This window comes from Emydura macquarii, unplaced genomic scaffold (genome assembly GCF_026122565.2).
Source record: "Emydura macquarii macquarii isolate MOO-44397 ecotype Brisbane River unplaced genomic scaffold, CSIRO-AGI_Emac_v2 contig_3019, whole genome shotgun sequence".
Lineage (NCBI taxonomy): Eukaryota > Metazoa > Chordata > Testudines > Chelidae > Emydura > Emydura macquarii.
Window position 1 is genome coordinate 4,449,942 of NW_027133156.1, and position 14,244 is coordinate 4,464,185.

The 14,244-nt window shown below is 37.7% G+C and overlaps 1 long non-coding RNA gene across 1 annotated transcript in view; it reads right to left on the reverse strand.

Annotated features, from left to right (window-relative positions):
• LOC137141187 (uncharacterized) overlaps positions 1–13,994 on the reverse strand; it is a 64,568-nt gene extending 50,574 nt beyond the window's left edge. Inside the window, exon 1 of the long non-coding RNA XR_010916563.1 lies at positions 13,881–13,994. This is a non-coding gene — a long non-coding RNA (uncharacterized lncRNA). The remainder of the gene's footprint in view (positions 1–13,880) is intronic.
• Between the last annotated feature and the right edge of the window lie 250 nt (positions 13,995–14,244).

The following is a 14,244-nucleotide window of genomic DNA, read 5'->3' on the forward strand; positions in this document are numbered from 1 at the left end:
AACTATCTACCCTTTCTTCTACTGTTCTGTGTTGAAGGTTCTCTGAGGTAAAATTTATTCATATTTTGGATGTGTCCTGGAGGTTATAATTTGTTAAACATCAGAATTAAACAGTGTTCTTATTCCCTTGTTCTATTGTCATTAAATAGGGATTTTCTGGAATCTCTTCATGTTAGCAGTTCCAGATTGAATGAATGTCTCCTTTATAAAAAAAAAAATCAATATTAACCTTTGTTAGGACAGAAACCTTGTCTAGCCATGTTTGTATCACAGATATTAGATTCTTGTTTAAACACACTTTGTCAGTTGCCAGGTTTGACATTTAGATTCATTATTTCCTCTTCTATAAGGAGGACATTTATTTCCAGGGTATTGTCTGAAGCTTGTAACACTTAAACATATTTTTAGACAAATGGATTAATCTCATATGCTTTTTGCAAGTCACTGAATGCTATTTCAGCACCAATATAAAGATCCCAACTCTGGCTATCGGCAGTAAATGAGTGATGGTACAGGTTCATTTTAAATGTTGCATTAATGATTTTATTAACAAGTAAACTGGATCTAGGGGACCATCCCAAAGAATCCAGAAAAAAAAAATCAGTTGCTTACCAGAGGTCAAACAAAATAGTATTGGAAAAATGGGATTCCTTTAAACAGATGATTCAGCATAGAGGTGTACGGGTGGTATATAACACATATATTTCCATGTATTCATACATATTTATACTCTATATCTTATGCATATATAGATTAAAATTGTATTGCTCATGTAATGAAAGACTGTACAGTACTGTGCATGTGCAAGACGGAAGAGGTTTCTGTGGATAAAGAACAAATGGAATCCAGATCCAATCCAATCAACAGGCCCCTAATCAAATAAAGCTCCCAACAGAATAGCAAAGGGCTGTGGGGCCTTGTCCACAAATGTGTTTGACATGTGTATTTCCCATGTCTGATACAATCTCTCCTTCCTCAGAGCTCCACGGTAACAAAAAAAAGGAGAGGACTTACTGGGGTCTAGTGAGAGACAGGGGCATTGCCATGGACTGCACCATGCATAGACCCTCCTCTTCTGGACCATGCCTGGTCAGAAAAAGTGAATGTAATGTTCCACTTAAGTGGGCAAGAAATGAGAAGGGAAGATAGCTTTCCCCTCTTCTTTATGCTGGGAATTTCTAGACAGCACTCAGCCTCACAGTACAGCTGCCAGTGCCTGGCGGACAGCAGGCAGGAGCAGAGTCAGATAAGGGAAGAAGTTATGAGACAGGGAGGGAGCCAGGAAACGAATGAGCTCTGGCACCCTTCCTCTTAAGGTTGTACCCAGCTCCCAAGTTCCTGTGCTAGAGCCTAGAGCTTCTGGCAATGGGACTTTCCCATAGATTCTTGAGTCCAAGTTTTGGGAGTCTTAATCCATCCTCGGCAGTGTTATGGTTGGGTGGGCAAATTGGCTTTGACATTTCTTGGTTTGTGCACACTTCACCTTGCAAGTTTAATGCTCTTTCAACAGTTTATTGAAAAGGTATTATAATATGTGCCTAGATATTATGGTAAAATATCTGTATCACATATTTTTAGGACTCTATTTGTATATACAAAGATATGGTATGTGTGATTGTATATAATGTATACAGTGGGTGCCATTAAACTCTTGTGTTTAGGTTATTAATTATTGTTATCTCTGCTCTTGAAGATCTCTCACACATATCCTTTACTATACTGACTACCTAGGGAGTACTAAAAATGTGAAGATAACAGTAATTAGTTATTTAAGGCTATAGAAACATTTTTAAGGCAGATCACAATTTACTTTGTATCTTTTTCTATCTCTTAATTGTATATTGGGCATGATTCTTATATACATAACGGCATTTTACACTGCTCTAGTGATGTAAAGGATCCTTAAAACAGAAGCAAATTATATTTCCATTCATTTTATGATCCCTTTGCACTGCTGGAGTGATGTAACACGGCTTCAGTATGTATGAGAATCAGGCCCACTGTGTTGATAAATGGAAAGTTATTTAATTTGCTGTTCAAATCAATACTGAATCACTGTTTTTCCCTTTCTTGTTGTTGTTCGTTACACATTATCTTCTGTTCTGTTTCTTCCTTACTTTCATCTTGTCCTTCAATAAAATTCCTTTTCTCTGGAAGTCCAAAACTAAGAAAGCAGTGGGCCCATGTAGCCTTATGTTTAGATTCCCCTTTTTTCTTCCTAGTGAAAACTGGAGAACCTAGTTAGAAGATTTCAAATAGTGTAGTGTGTCAGGTTATGTCCTGAATTGATTTTGCATCTGTAAATCCTCTCCAAACAATCTTTAAAATGCTTCATTTTAGGAGAACAAAACAGGCTTTCTTTGCACCTTTTCAGTGTCACTCCTGCAGTTGGATGGAGTATTTGCTTGAGAACAATGTGAGGTGCTCATTTCAGGATGCATTATGCTATATTTGCAACGTAGACAATCTTTGGAGGCCTAGGATTGAGCTCAGGAAGGCCATGGGGGACAGCATTTTAATCTTTTTACATTTTTATGCATCATATCAATGTCAGTCATTTTGAGATATTTGTATATGAATACATTTTGAATTTTCCTAAATTGTTACTTATTAGTCACCTGCGGTAAAGGAAGGCTTTGTCTCTACCCATTCGGAACTGATTCCCTGTGGAATCTCTTCTGTGTTGTTTGTTGTTGACTCCAATTGTAATTGATTGGCTAATTTGAGTTAACTGGCAATATCTTTGTATATGCTACTCTGGACATTGCACAAATGCTTATTCCAGGACAGAGAAGTGTGGTGTATCTTTCTCTTTGCCCCACACAGCTGAACCCTAGGATAAACACATTTGTGGAGCGTAGAGACTAGCATATACAAATCTGTTAGCTAACTTTAGTTTATTTTTATTATTTGTACTATCATAGCACCTACAAGCCCCAGTCATGGGCTTGGACCCCAGTGTGCTAATCTGCGTACAAACATAGAACAAAAAGACAGTCCCTACCCCCAAGTGTCTTACAGTCTCAGTAGTTGGCAATTAATTATTTGAGTTAAAATACTCTAGGATACACAACCCACAGGGGCTGGGTTATAAGATGGGTCTTGGAACCTTGCTGGGAGGAAGCTCTATCAGGAAAAAAGCTCCATTAAGAAACTCAGTAACTGCTTCCTCAGAAAGAAGTCAATGTTATTTCAAAGGCTGGAAAAGAGTGGATTTCTCTTTTGTTGTATGGACTACCTGTCAGACTACTTCCAGTGCTTTTCTGTGTGATTCTGAGATTTGTTTCTTCATTTGCAGTTTTACTATTGCACTCTGCACTTTTTTGCAGTGGTATGATAGAAAAAACCTCACCACTTACCTAGCTGTGAACCTTTCCCCCTTACTTTTCATCATTTTGGAACCACCACCCATGCAATGTCATGTGTAGAACAATAAGTTTATGACTTCAATGTGCCGACAATTAGCTTATCTATTCACAGCACATCCAGCTCCAGAAGGCCATATAAAGATGCTCACAATATACATCATTGTCTTCAAAACACTTAAAAAACCTGGACTGCAGCCAAAATTTACAAGAACTTGGACAAATTCTTGAACTGGGTCCCGCTTTAGGTCTTATATGGGTTCAGGGAGGTTTAGCCAAACTAGACATCACTTCTCTCTGAAGATGGGAAGTCCATCTTCATCATCTCTCCATACACTACCACAAGTTTAAAAAACACACATTGGCATGGAAAACAAGCGCAAACAATCCCAATACCACAGCATAAGAGAATGCCTAACCCCTTCCTCCTATAAAGTCACCTGGCAATTCTTGACCCCGTCTTCCACACCAAAAGTCAGGCCTTCCTCTAAGTAATCATACTAAGTATCTCAAATAGACTTCTCCCTTATGCACAGCCTGACTATTCCCCTACCACAGAGCACAGACTGATTGCAATCTAGAGAGGAATGATCTCATCTGTGGGACCTGGGTACCTCAGTGCTTTTGAAAATCCCAGAAGGTGCTATCTACATCTTTTGGTACCTAAATATCTTTAAAAATCAGCCCTGACAGCTTTTGTTCCCACACTGACGTGTTTTATTCCATGCCTGTCTCCATTCCCTTTATACCTCTTCACAGTTGGTTCTGAAGAGAACCATTTTTAAGAGGTAGCCCAGGCTCCTGGCTTAGATTGGGACATATATTATCACTATGTCTAATGCTCTAACAGGTAATGGCAGACAGCTCAAATGCCTGCCCTCACAAACAGGAGCATACACTCAGAAAATCCTCCCTCGTCCCTCCCACTTCCTTCCCCGAGTAAAACAACTAAATGGACCAGATTTACTCCTGCCTTATGTTGACTTCTGTCAGCTTAAACAAGGACACAGGGCCCTTAGTGACAGATAGTATGCTGAGCATGGACGAAAGGTTTCAGAAACACATGGTGGTGACCTCCTTTTCTAAATACAGGGCCTTAGAGAGATAATAAAGACCAAAAAATAGGTGGTGTTGTCAGAAAGGAGGTGTAGTCAGGTTACTCTGGCTATGCACCAATTCAGCTCATTCCCACCACAGTCCTCACTGCCAGAGCTCCTATGGAGTCTTGGCCATGAGTTAAAGCTCCGAAAGGGGTAGCAATGAGAATACTGTGAGCCACACCCTCAGCTGGTGTATATTAACCACTATGTCTCTCTGCCCTTGTGTGAATTTCCCTAGAGATTATAGCAAGCCTCAGAGGCCCAGAGATGTATAAATGTCCTCTTCTTTGTACCAGCCACAGTAAATCTGGATAGGTATGTTTAAACTAAATGCAGCAGAAGTGAAAAGAGAGCTATAGAAGATAGCACATTTCTTTTTAAGTAGCTTCTAAAAACAGTTTGTGGAATTCTCCAGTTAAGTCTTACTGAAGCAAAAGCAAGGAAGGAGTCCATTAATTAAAGCCATATGGAAAAAATGTGCACTATTATTTAAAAAAAAAGCCAAAAATATACAGAGATATGGAGGGGCTCAGCTAGTGCATAAGGGAGGGCCTGGGCTGAAATCCAGGCCAAGGGAACAACAGGGGAGCCAAAGGCCAGGCTGGAGGAGGGAAAGGGGAAAGAGGGCAAAGCCTGGAACTTGGAAGCCAGGAGCATGAAGCCAGGGAAGACTGAAGTACTGAATAGATTTGCAGAGAGGAAGATCCAGAGAGGAACAGAATTTCTTAGCCATAAGATGTGAAGAACTACATGAGAGCAGAAAGGGAAAAATGACTTTTACTACCAACTTCCTACTCTATGCAGTTTCACTGGCCATGGAAGAGAAATATAACCATTAGCTTACTTCTCCACCCACCTGAAATGGGCTTTGTATTTGCTGACTTTGTTTTATTGCTTCGCATCAGAGTTAAATTTTAAAATACTTTCCTCTCATATTGTAGTTTTATTAATCTATTTTTTTTTCTTTGCTGGATTTTACTGTGATATTGAATTAATAGTTTTGCTTCTTTATTTCTTTGCTTCAAGTACACATTTCTCACTACTAACACATTTAAACTTGGATGAAATGTATTATTAACTGAATTTCTCTGGAATACTACTTTAAAATCTAGACCTTTAGTGAAAAAAGCCCCTGTTCTCATTACAAACCACATGCATTATTTATAAGGATTTTCTTTTTGACTCTTCATGCAACATTTCACTAAGAAAATTCCCATGCTCACAGATAAGCTATAAAATATTGTTCCCAAATACTAACATTCATACCAGTACCAGTTAGGCTTTTGTGCCTGCTACTCTAGACTCTCTTTCCCTAACACTAAGCCTACTTAAAGGCTTAAATACAGAATTGTCATGAAGATTTCAGTCTAGTGTGCTATGGTAATCACAACACAGGTACTCTGTTAAGTCCCCTTATTTGTACCTTACCAATCAAGTTCTCTGCTGAGTGCAGAGCTCTGATGCGTCCTACCACCAATTCACCTCCATGTCCTCAGTGTAACTTTGGCAGCACCACATTGCACTTTTGCAAGTTAGGGTTTATGCAACGGAATGGGACTGACTGGTACAGCTGAGTTACTGACCATTGGTACAACTGGCCTGAAAAGGTAGAGGATCTTTACATAGATTAAACAAATTCGTAATAAGATGCTAACTCATTGCTATATGGGTATAGGAGGAATACATACAGCAGTGAACCTAACCTTATTCACAATATTTAATACTTCTTCCTGACTTCTGCTTTGAATTAATTAAAATATTCAACATCATATAAATACTCTTCGAGCCAGGAGTAAGGATGCATTGATTAACATGTATTATAGAATCTTGCTCATCAGTTAACTCAGTAAAGCTATATGTAGTGTTCTGCTGGCAGACTGTCAAAACCTAAAGCAGGCAACCTTTCAAAAAATCTAAATAAGATTACCTATGGACTGAGCACAGTATGAAGATTCCTATGGACAGACAGTTTGGAACACAGGAAGTTAGTCTGAGATACTCTTTGACTATAAAACACAAGGTCTTACATGATTGAAGCAATTGGTATTAATCTTTTGAGCAAGACAAGGTTCCTGTTTTTCAGTTTCATCATTTGCATTAATTATGGATCAGCAGCTTATTTATTATGCATGAAGACTGATAGAGGTAGAGACCTATCCTACTGCTCATTGTAATTGTATCTTCAACAGCAGAAACTATCTGGTGACGAATTTTGTAAAAGATTAGATGATCATTTTAACTTTTCCCTTGTATATTTTGTTCCTTTTCATCTCTAAATGATCAGTGATTGGGGTGGAAGATTTAACTCTTATTAAATACTATCATTTTATCATCTCTGCTTTTCAATCTGCTGCATGAACCTTGCAATATGCATATCTGGATTAAGCTCCCAATTTCCCAGCAAGCTTGCACAGCAGAAGCATCATTTACAAAGACGTGTGAGTTTCCACTTTCCAGTTGTCATTGTAATCAGATACAGTATATGCTATTTAACCATGTCATACAACTGCATCCCTACCTGATTGGGGGGAAAGGAATGTAAATGTAAGGAAGTTAACAAGTATAATCTCGTTAAAGCTAAATTTGTAAGTAAAAGCCTACTCACATGTGTTCTTGAACATTGTGATCATCACATCTGTGTAACTTTTAACAGTGAGAGTAATTAACCATTGGAACAACTTACCAAGGGTTGTGGTGGATTCTCCATCACTGACATTCTTTAACTCAAGATTAGATGTTTTTCTAAAAGATGCTCTAGGAATTATTTTGGGGAAGTGTTACACAAGTGATCAGAATAGATGATCACAGTGGTTTCTTTTGACCTTAGAATCTATGAATCTATACTGCAGACCTGTATTTAAATTTTCTCAAAGCAGTTAAAGCTAATAGCAGTGTAAAAGAGAGGCTGTAAATCAGAAAAGCATCAAGCCACTGTCTAAGGCTAGAGACATAAATTTTAATCAGTGAAATAGAATTTCTCCTTTTCCCTCAGTTAATCTTACTTTGTTTGGATTTTCCCAAAAGGATGATACTTTCTAAAGGATGAAATCAGTTATACATTGCTGCTCTGTATAAGGGATTTAACCCAAGAGTGATCAGAAATAGGATACTTTAAAAATATATTTCTCTCTTTAAAAGAAAGTTTTTCTTCTGTCTGCTTCCGCTTTGTTTATTGTTGAAACTTATAAGTGTTCAACCCTTATTTACTGAAGAATCCTGATCGACTGTGCCAGAAAAAAAAAAAATCCCAAATCTCCTATATAAGTGCCATACAGTGCCCTTAACATTAACAGAAGTTGGATGTTGGTATCAAATATAGTATGTGGCCCTTATCAAAAGAGCTATTGTTGTTATCAGTGATGATCACCTTGTATCTCTGGATCCTTCTCATCTTCCCCCCCTTACAATTAATTTTTATTCTGACTTTACATAAAATAAAATTACAGTCATGTAACTGTACTAAAGGATGCTGTTGTAAAAAAAATTCAAGATTTTCAAGCTATTTAGTCTGCAGTCTAGAAAAACACCCCGGACAAAAAGGAATAAAATGCAAACCATTAGCAATTCAAAGACAAGTTCAAAAGTCACTAAGACTGACTAAAAATTTTCCACCAAAGTGTTTTTCCTGAGGAAAAATTCGGTTTTTGAAAAAATGATTTTTGGATGGAATACTATACATGCAAAAACAAACATTTTTGGTGGCTGAAAACCAAAACATGTTTTGATTTCCAAAAAAAGTTGATTTTCATTTGCCATAAATTAAAAGAATTCCAACGATAAGTCAATATTTTCCATGAGAAGTTGCATTGAATTTTGGCATACATAGGAAATAACAGACATTCAGGACATATGTTTACCATCAAATATTCTGACTCTTCATAGGCAGTCCACAAAGAAATATCAAGACACCCCCGGAACTTACAGTGTTTCATTTAGATATACAAGGTGGGTAAGGTGATTGGACGAACTTCTATTGGTGAAAGTGACAAGCTTTCAAGCTTACACATGTCTTTAAGCTTGTCTCTTTCACCAACAGAAGTTGGTCCAATAAAAGATATTACCTTACCCACCTTGTGCTAATATCTTGGGACCAACATGGCTACAGCACTGCAAACATCACTTCATTCATTCATTGTCCTCAATACATTAACAGAAAGGCTTTGGTATCACTGTACCATCAAGCTCCCAGCTTGTCAAGGTATGCCTTGAACAATCAAAATGAGTGACCTGGGTCCAAAACTTTTCCCTCCCTTGTTTCCCCACTCCATTTTTGCTTCCCCTCCTTATTTTCTTTCCCATTTTGTTTGCCGTGTACTCTCTGCTTGCCTCTTATGTTCTGTTAGTTTCCCCCATTAGACCCACCTTCTTTTCTCCCTGATTGCTCCTCTTATTGGCTCCACCCTACTTTCCTTCCGTCTTCTTCTCCCTTGATGATTGTTTGCCACCTCACTGGCAACCTTTTAAAGAACTATGGAGCATGACCACATCTCCAGGCTTTTGTCAAGCTTGAGATGGTGGCAACAGAAACAGGATGCTCACAGCTTCTCCCTGTGTTGTGTGTGGCATGTGCTTGGTAACTTGACCACACACTCCCATACAGGCATGCCACAGATTCTTCCTTCCCCTACTACTTCCACCTGACTGGTGTTGCTCAGGCTATTTCCCAGAGCAGTGTATATGTTGAACATTTCCCAAATCAGCAGTACAGTGAAATGCTGCACACGTGAGAAGTCTGGGCATCACTAAAGTGTAATCTTTTATATATGTCTCAGTTTTGCCAGCATGACACAGAAGTTGAAAAGTCAGTGACACCTCAGGCTTTTTCTTCTGTGACTTTAAGGTTCTTTAATATACAGAAAACAAATAAAGATATTTTAGATAATATACAATTCAGATTTCTCCTACTTGTCATCATTATAAGTTTCCAGTCTCACTGTGATACTATAGTCTCTGTGACCTCTCAATTCAGAAAAAAAACACTTAAGCACATGCATAAACTTAACTGCTTTGCTGGAGTAGGGGGTATAATCAGTCCAGTTGAGACAGCTGAATTGGACTAAGATTGAAATGAAGGAGATTTGAAAGTAATAGTGAATATCTTTAGAATATTTAATAGTAGGTCAAATTTGATAAGGTTAACTTGCAAAACAGGGTATTCTTTCAAATAACTTCTCCCCTTCCAAAGATTGAGATACTTTATATTTTTATACTGATAGATTTGATAAAGTTTTCCATCGCAGTTTTGCGATGTCTAAAACATTATGTTTTAACCCTTGCTAGAGATTTAGTGCTCTCAGTTATGCACCTGTGCACCATTAATCTTTTCTCCTTGATCTTTCACATCCCCCACCCCAATAGTTAAGGTACTTTGCTCCAGATCTAATATCTTTGATGATGCCAGATACATCTTTGAATCAAACAAATGAAATGTAAATTGCAGGGACTGACTAGCTGCTTTTGAAATAACCCCTGGTTCAGTTTGTTTAGCGGTAGGTCTCTGATCAGTTAATTGGACTCCCTCAAAAGCATTAATGGTTTATAGAGACTGAGGGATGGGGTTGTGGGAAAGAAAATCCCTACTTCTTGCATCACTTATCCCCTTTATTGTTATGGCAAGGTCAACGGATAGAAAAACTATAGAAAAATTTCTCTCTCCTTGACTTACTACCTTCTTTAGGAGACAATTACAGACAGAGAGGGGAAACCTACTTAAAGCACAGAAATGCAGATTAAAGTTGATAATGCTAATGATTTAACAGAGAAAATAGGATGCAGCAGGAAAACCGTATTCTTAGCTCTGCTGAAAAATCTGCCCTCCAATATAAACAAAAAAGGGGAGGATATTATGAATACACAACTAGTGATTTACAATCAGTAAAGATAAACAACAGCTGCAGCAGTGGGAGGGGGAAATAAGCTCCCCCCATCTCCTTCAAATCACTTTCAAATTCTCAAAGGATGAGAACAAAACAATAGTATCATTACTTCTTAAACAAGGGCTTAGAAAGTTACTAGGCCTATGCCCAAGGAGTGGGGTTTTACTGTTTTTCCAGTAGGATGTCACAGCTGGGCTTCCCTGGGTAAAACAACCAAGTTCCATTATCAGCCTCCTTCACCTTTTTGTAATCATGACCAAATTTGCTGGACTGAGCACATCTTTCATGCTCGATGTGGCCAATGAGATTGTTATCCCACACCCTCTAAAACACTCACTGAAACATCTGACTGTACTTTTTTAGTTTAATGGATCTTATGCTTTTTTTTAAAAAAAAAAAATCATGCTGTTTCTAAATGCAGCCAAATCAGAATGTCAAACCCCCAAATAAAAAAATCTTAAGGCCACACTGATGGTACTGTGACACTCCCCAGACCCACACTTTTCAAACTTGTACTTACGACATACATCCTACATCGTTATGAGTGGAGACATTTCAGAACTGGTGTCCCTCTCTTTGATCTTCAGGCTCAGTCATTTTGATTTATGCTAGCAAAGGCATGAAAAGGGTGGTTGGTTTTTGCTTTTCAATACTGCATTTCATTTTTATGGAAAGAGTGAAAGATTCTAGGTGAAATTGCAAAATGTCTTGCTTATCACCAATGGGTGAAAAATGATTTTTAATGGTTTTCTGGATTCAATTTTAGTTCATGTTTTGTACTGCTCTTATGTTCATTGTAGCCAGCTGTATTCAATCAGTATGTCTTTTCATGCTCAGAAACTTCTATGTACTTTTATTTTTTGTAAAACCTTCAGTAACACTCCCGAAAATCTTAGTCTGGCAGGTTGAAATGCTATATGATTTTTAAAGTGTCCTGTTTTGTCCTTGCTTCATATACTACTGCACAGAGGCATTAATTCAACAGACCAGTGGCCAATTTAAAGTTCATGGTGTGTTCACCAAGTGGAGATGGTAGCTTCCTATAATGAAAGAACTACTCCCCTTGAGATACTCATAGCTCTGCACAACTTAGAAGTGTCTTAACTTCTGGAATTTATGTTTCTTGTGCTACACCCAGTATCTTTTCTATCACTGTTATATGAAATGAAAGTTTCTCAGACTAATTAGTGGCACATTTGGATCTTATTTGTACATTAATCTTTGCAGAAAATAGTCTCCGGCCAGGATTTTGAAAAGCGACTAGTGATTTTTGGTGCCTAGCCTGAGACACATTAAAGGGGCCTGATTTTCATAAAAGGTTGATCACTCTGACCTCTAAAATCAGGCCTCTTTATAATGTCTGAAGTTGGGCAGCAAAAAACTGAGGCTCTGTGGCAGTATCACTATTAGGGCTGGTGGAAAAGTGTCATTTTCCAGGATTTCCCCCCCACAAGAAATAAATACCAGTCATTTTGTTCTAACTTTTCCCCCTCTTTTCTTTGCTTTTCCTTCTATATTTAAAAAAATTTCAACCAAAATGAAAAACAGCAGGAAAATATTGATTTTGGTCAAACAGCCTCTTTTCTGACCATACTACTACTATTAATCCTCCAATTGTTCAGCTGCTTCAACAAAATAGAAACCAGACCATTCTGACCATACCCAATGTCTACCAAAACCACTCCTCAGCTAGGGCTCCATCAGGCTCCCTGTGAGATCAGCAGTAAAACTTCCATTGACCTCAGTAGTGTAGGATCAGGTCACTAGTCTACATCCAAAGCAGAGTGATTAACCCACACAATTCCCATGAATGGTTGCCAGGGCTACTGCTGTAGCCAATCCTCATGAGCTCTCTTGGGTCAGGCCCTCTACGTTTAACCCATTATATGAAAAAGTTTCCTATTGAGTAGAACTCTTTGAAAAAACCTCAACGGAAGCACAGTCTGTCAGAAATTGCTATTTCAATTTTTCCAAAATTTTGTTTTGGAGGGAAAAAAGAGGGGGTTGTGTTTTGAAATTACTTGGGTTTAGAATTTAAAATATATATATATTACAATATAAAATAAAAAAACAAAACATTAGAATGAAATATTTCAGTCAATCTAAATTTTTTTCCAGAATTTTTTTTAAATGGAGAATTTTGATGTTTCCAGGTTTTATTCTGAATCCGAATAAAAACAAATTTTAAAATTCTTTACAAAAAATAATTTCCACCTTCTGCATAGCTCTATCACTATGTGTTTACAGCAAGCTTCATAGCATGCATTTCACAAGCAACTTGAACATAATCCATTTTATTTTCTTAGCCATGCATGCTAGAGATCCACAGTTTTACTGATCTGGATCATGTTCATCAGAAGTAGATGAATCTAAATATAAATGAGAGAGCCTGATGTTAAGATTGTTCACTGGTGTTCAAATTATTTCCTATTGCTCTTCTATATCACTTGCAGAAAGTAATTGAGATTACTCATTAAAAAAATTCAGTGCTATACAAGAGGGAATCAAGTTAAACTTAAAACTAGCACCAGAGTGAGCTCATTTGCTTTATGTACTCAAGTTTTGAATATTTTTCCTATGAGAAAAATAACCTGCACTTCTCAGTGCAGATTACTATTTCATATTTAACTAAAACAAATAGAGAGAACAAATGTTCAGATTCTATGAGCGAAAAAGAGAGTGAACATGCAATGATTTACTCTAACTTTCTGCATCTGACCTAAAACACAGAATGGGGGTTGCTTCAAAGCTGGCCCCAAACAGACTGAGAGTGGGTCAGATGTAATTCCACATTTTAATCTTAAGTATCCAGAAAACGCAATAGAAGCATCTTCTTTTATTTCACCCCTAAATATACAACACTGCCTACGCTCAACACCCTAACTATTGTAATTGTTATTTAACGTTTGTAGGCTTTTTTATTGGTTTGTTTTTAACAGCTATTGAGCTAGGAGTGATTTTCAGAAACAATGAAAGAAGCTGAAGAGAGAAGCTACAATAACAGTTAGATAACAATAATGTATGTCTGAGTCTGACCATGGCCTCCAGCAGAGCCATGCTGAAATTACAGTTTTGCCTTGTTTAAGCTAAGAATGGGGCAGGCAGATTCCTAAATACTGGTGGTTTTTCCTTCCATAAGATATACCAAGCCAGCAACAAACAGCTTCTGATCACCTCATGGGTTATTCAGAAGACAAAAATACAGTTCCCTTAAAGTTCTCCAACCTTTTGACCTCCACCCAAACAAATATGATGGGGACTATGGATAGTCTTTATCCATCATATGTAAAAATGTTCTACCAGTCCCAAAGGATTGGACACATTACCAATCAAGTCAATGAGTATTTCAGATCTTACCCAAATACACGCTTAAAGCCAATGCTTATTAATTAGACTAATATTTATTGAAAAGAGAGAGAGTATTGGTTAAAAGATCATATACATATAGATGAGAATAAAAGTTTATAAGTCAATTTCAATTCAAAGTAGAGATAAATGAGTAGTAAAGTTCTTAATATGCTGAAGTCTCTGGAAATTACCCAGACTGCATGGGGGTCATCAGTCCTTGTTTAGAGCTTCTTTGTTAGAAATCCAGTCCAGAGAAATGAAGCAGAAAATGAAGACAAAATGGAGATGGTGAAGCTGCCTTATATACTTTCTCCCATGAGGGCGGATGCTTTTGTTTCAGCTTGTGGAAATTCAGAAAAACAAGATGAAGTCCAGGGTCACATGAGCAAGTCACAAGTCCTTGCATGCTTTGTTGAGTCTTAGGAGCAGCCATTACTTATTAACTGGCTAAAGCATCAACAGGAAGGCTCACCAGGCAGGAATAAACTCATTTTATGGCCCATTGTGAAAACTAAGTATCCTTTGTTGGGCCATCAACTGGCTTCGTTCATTCAT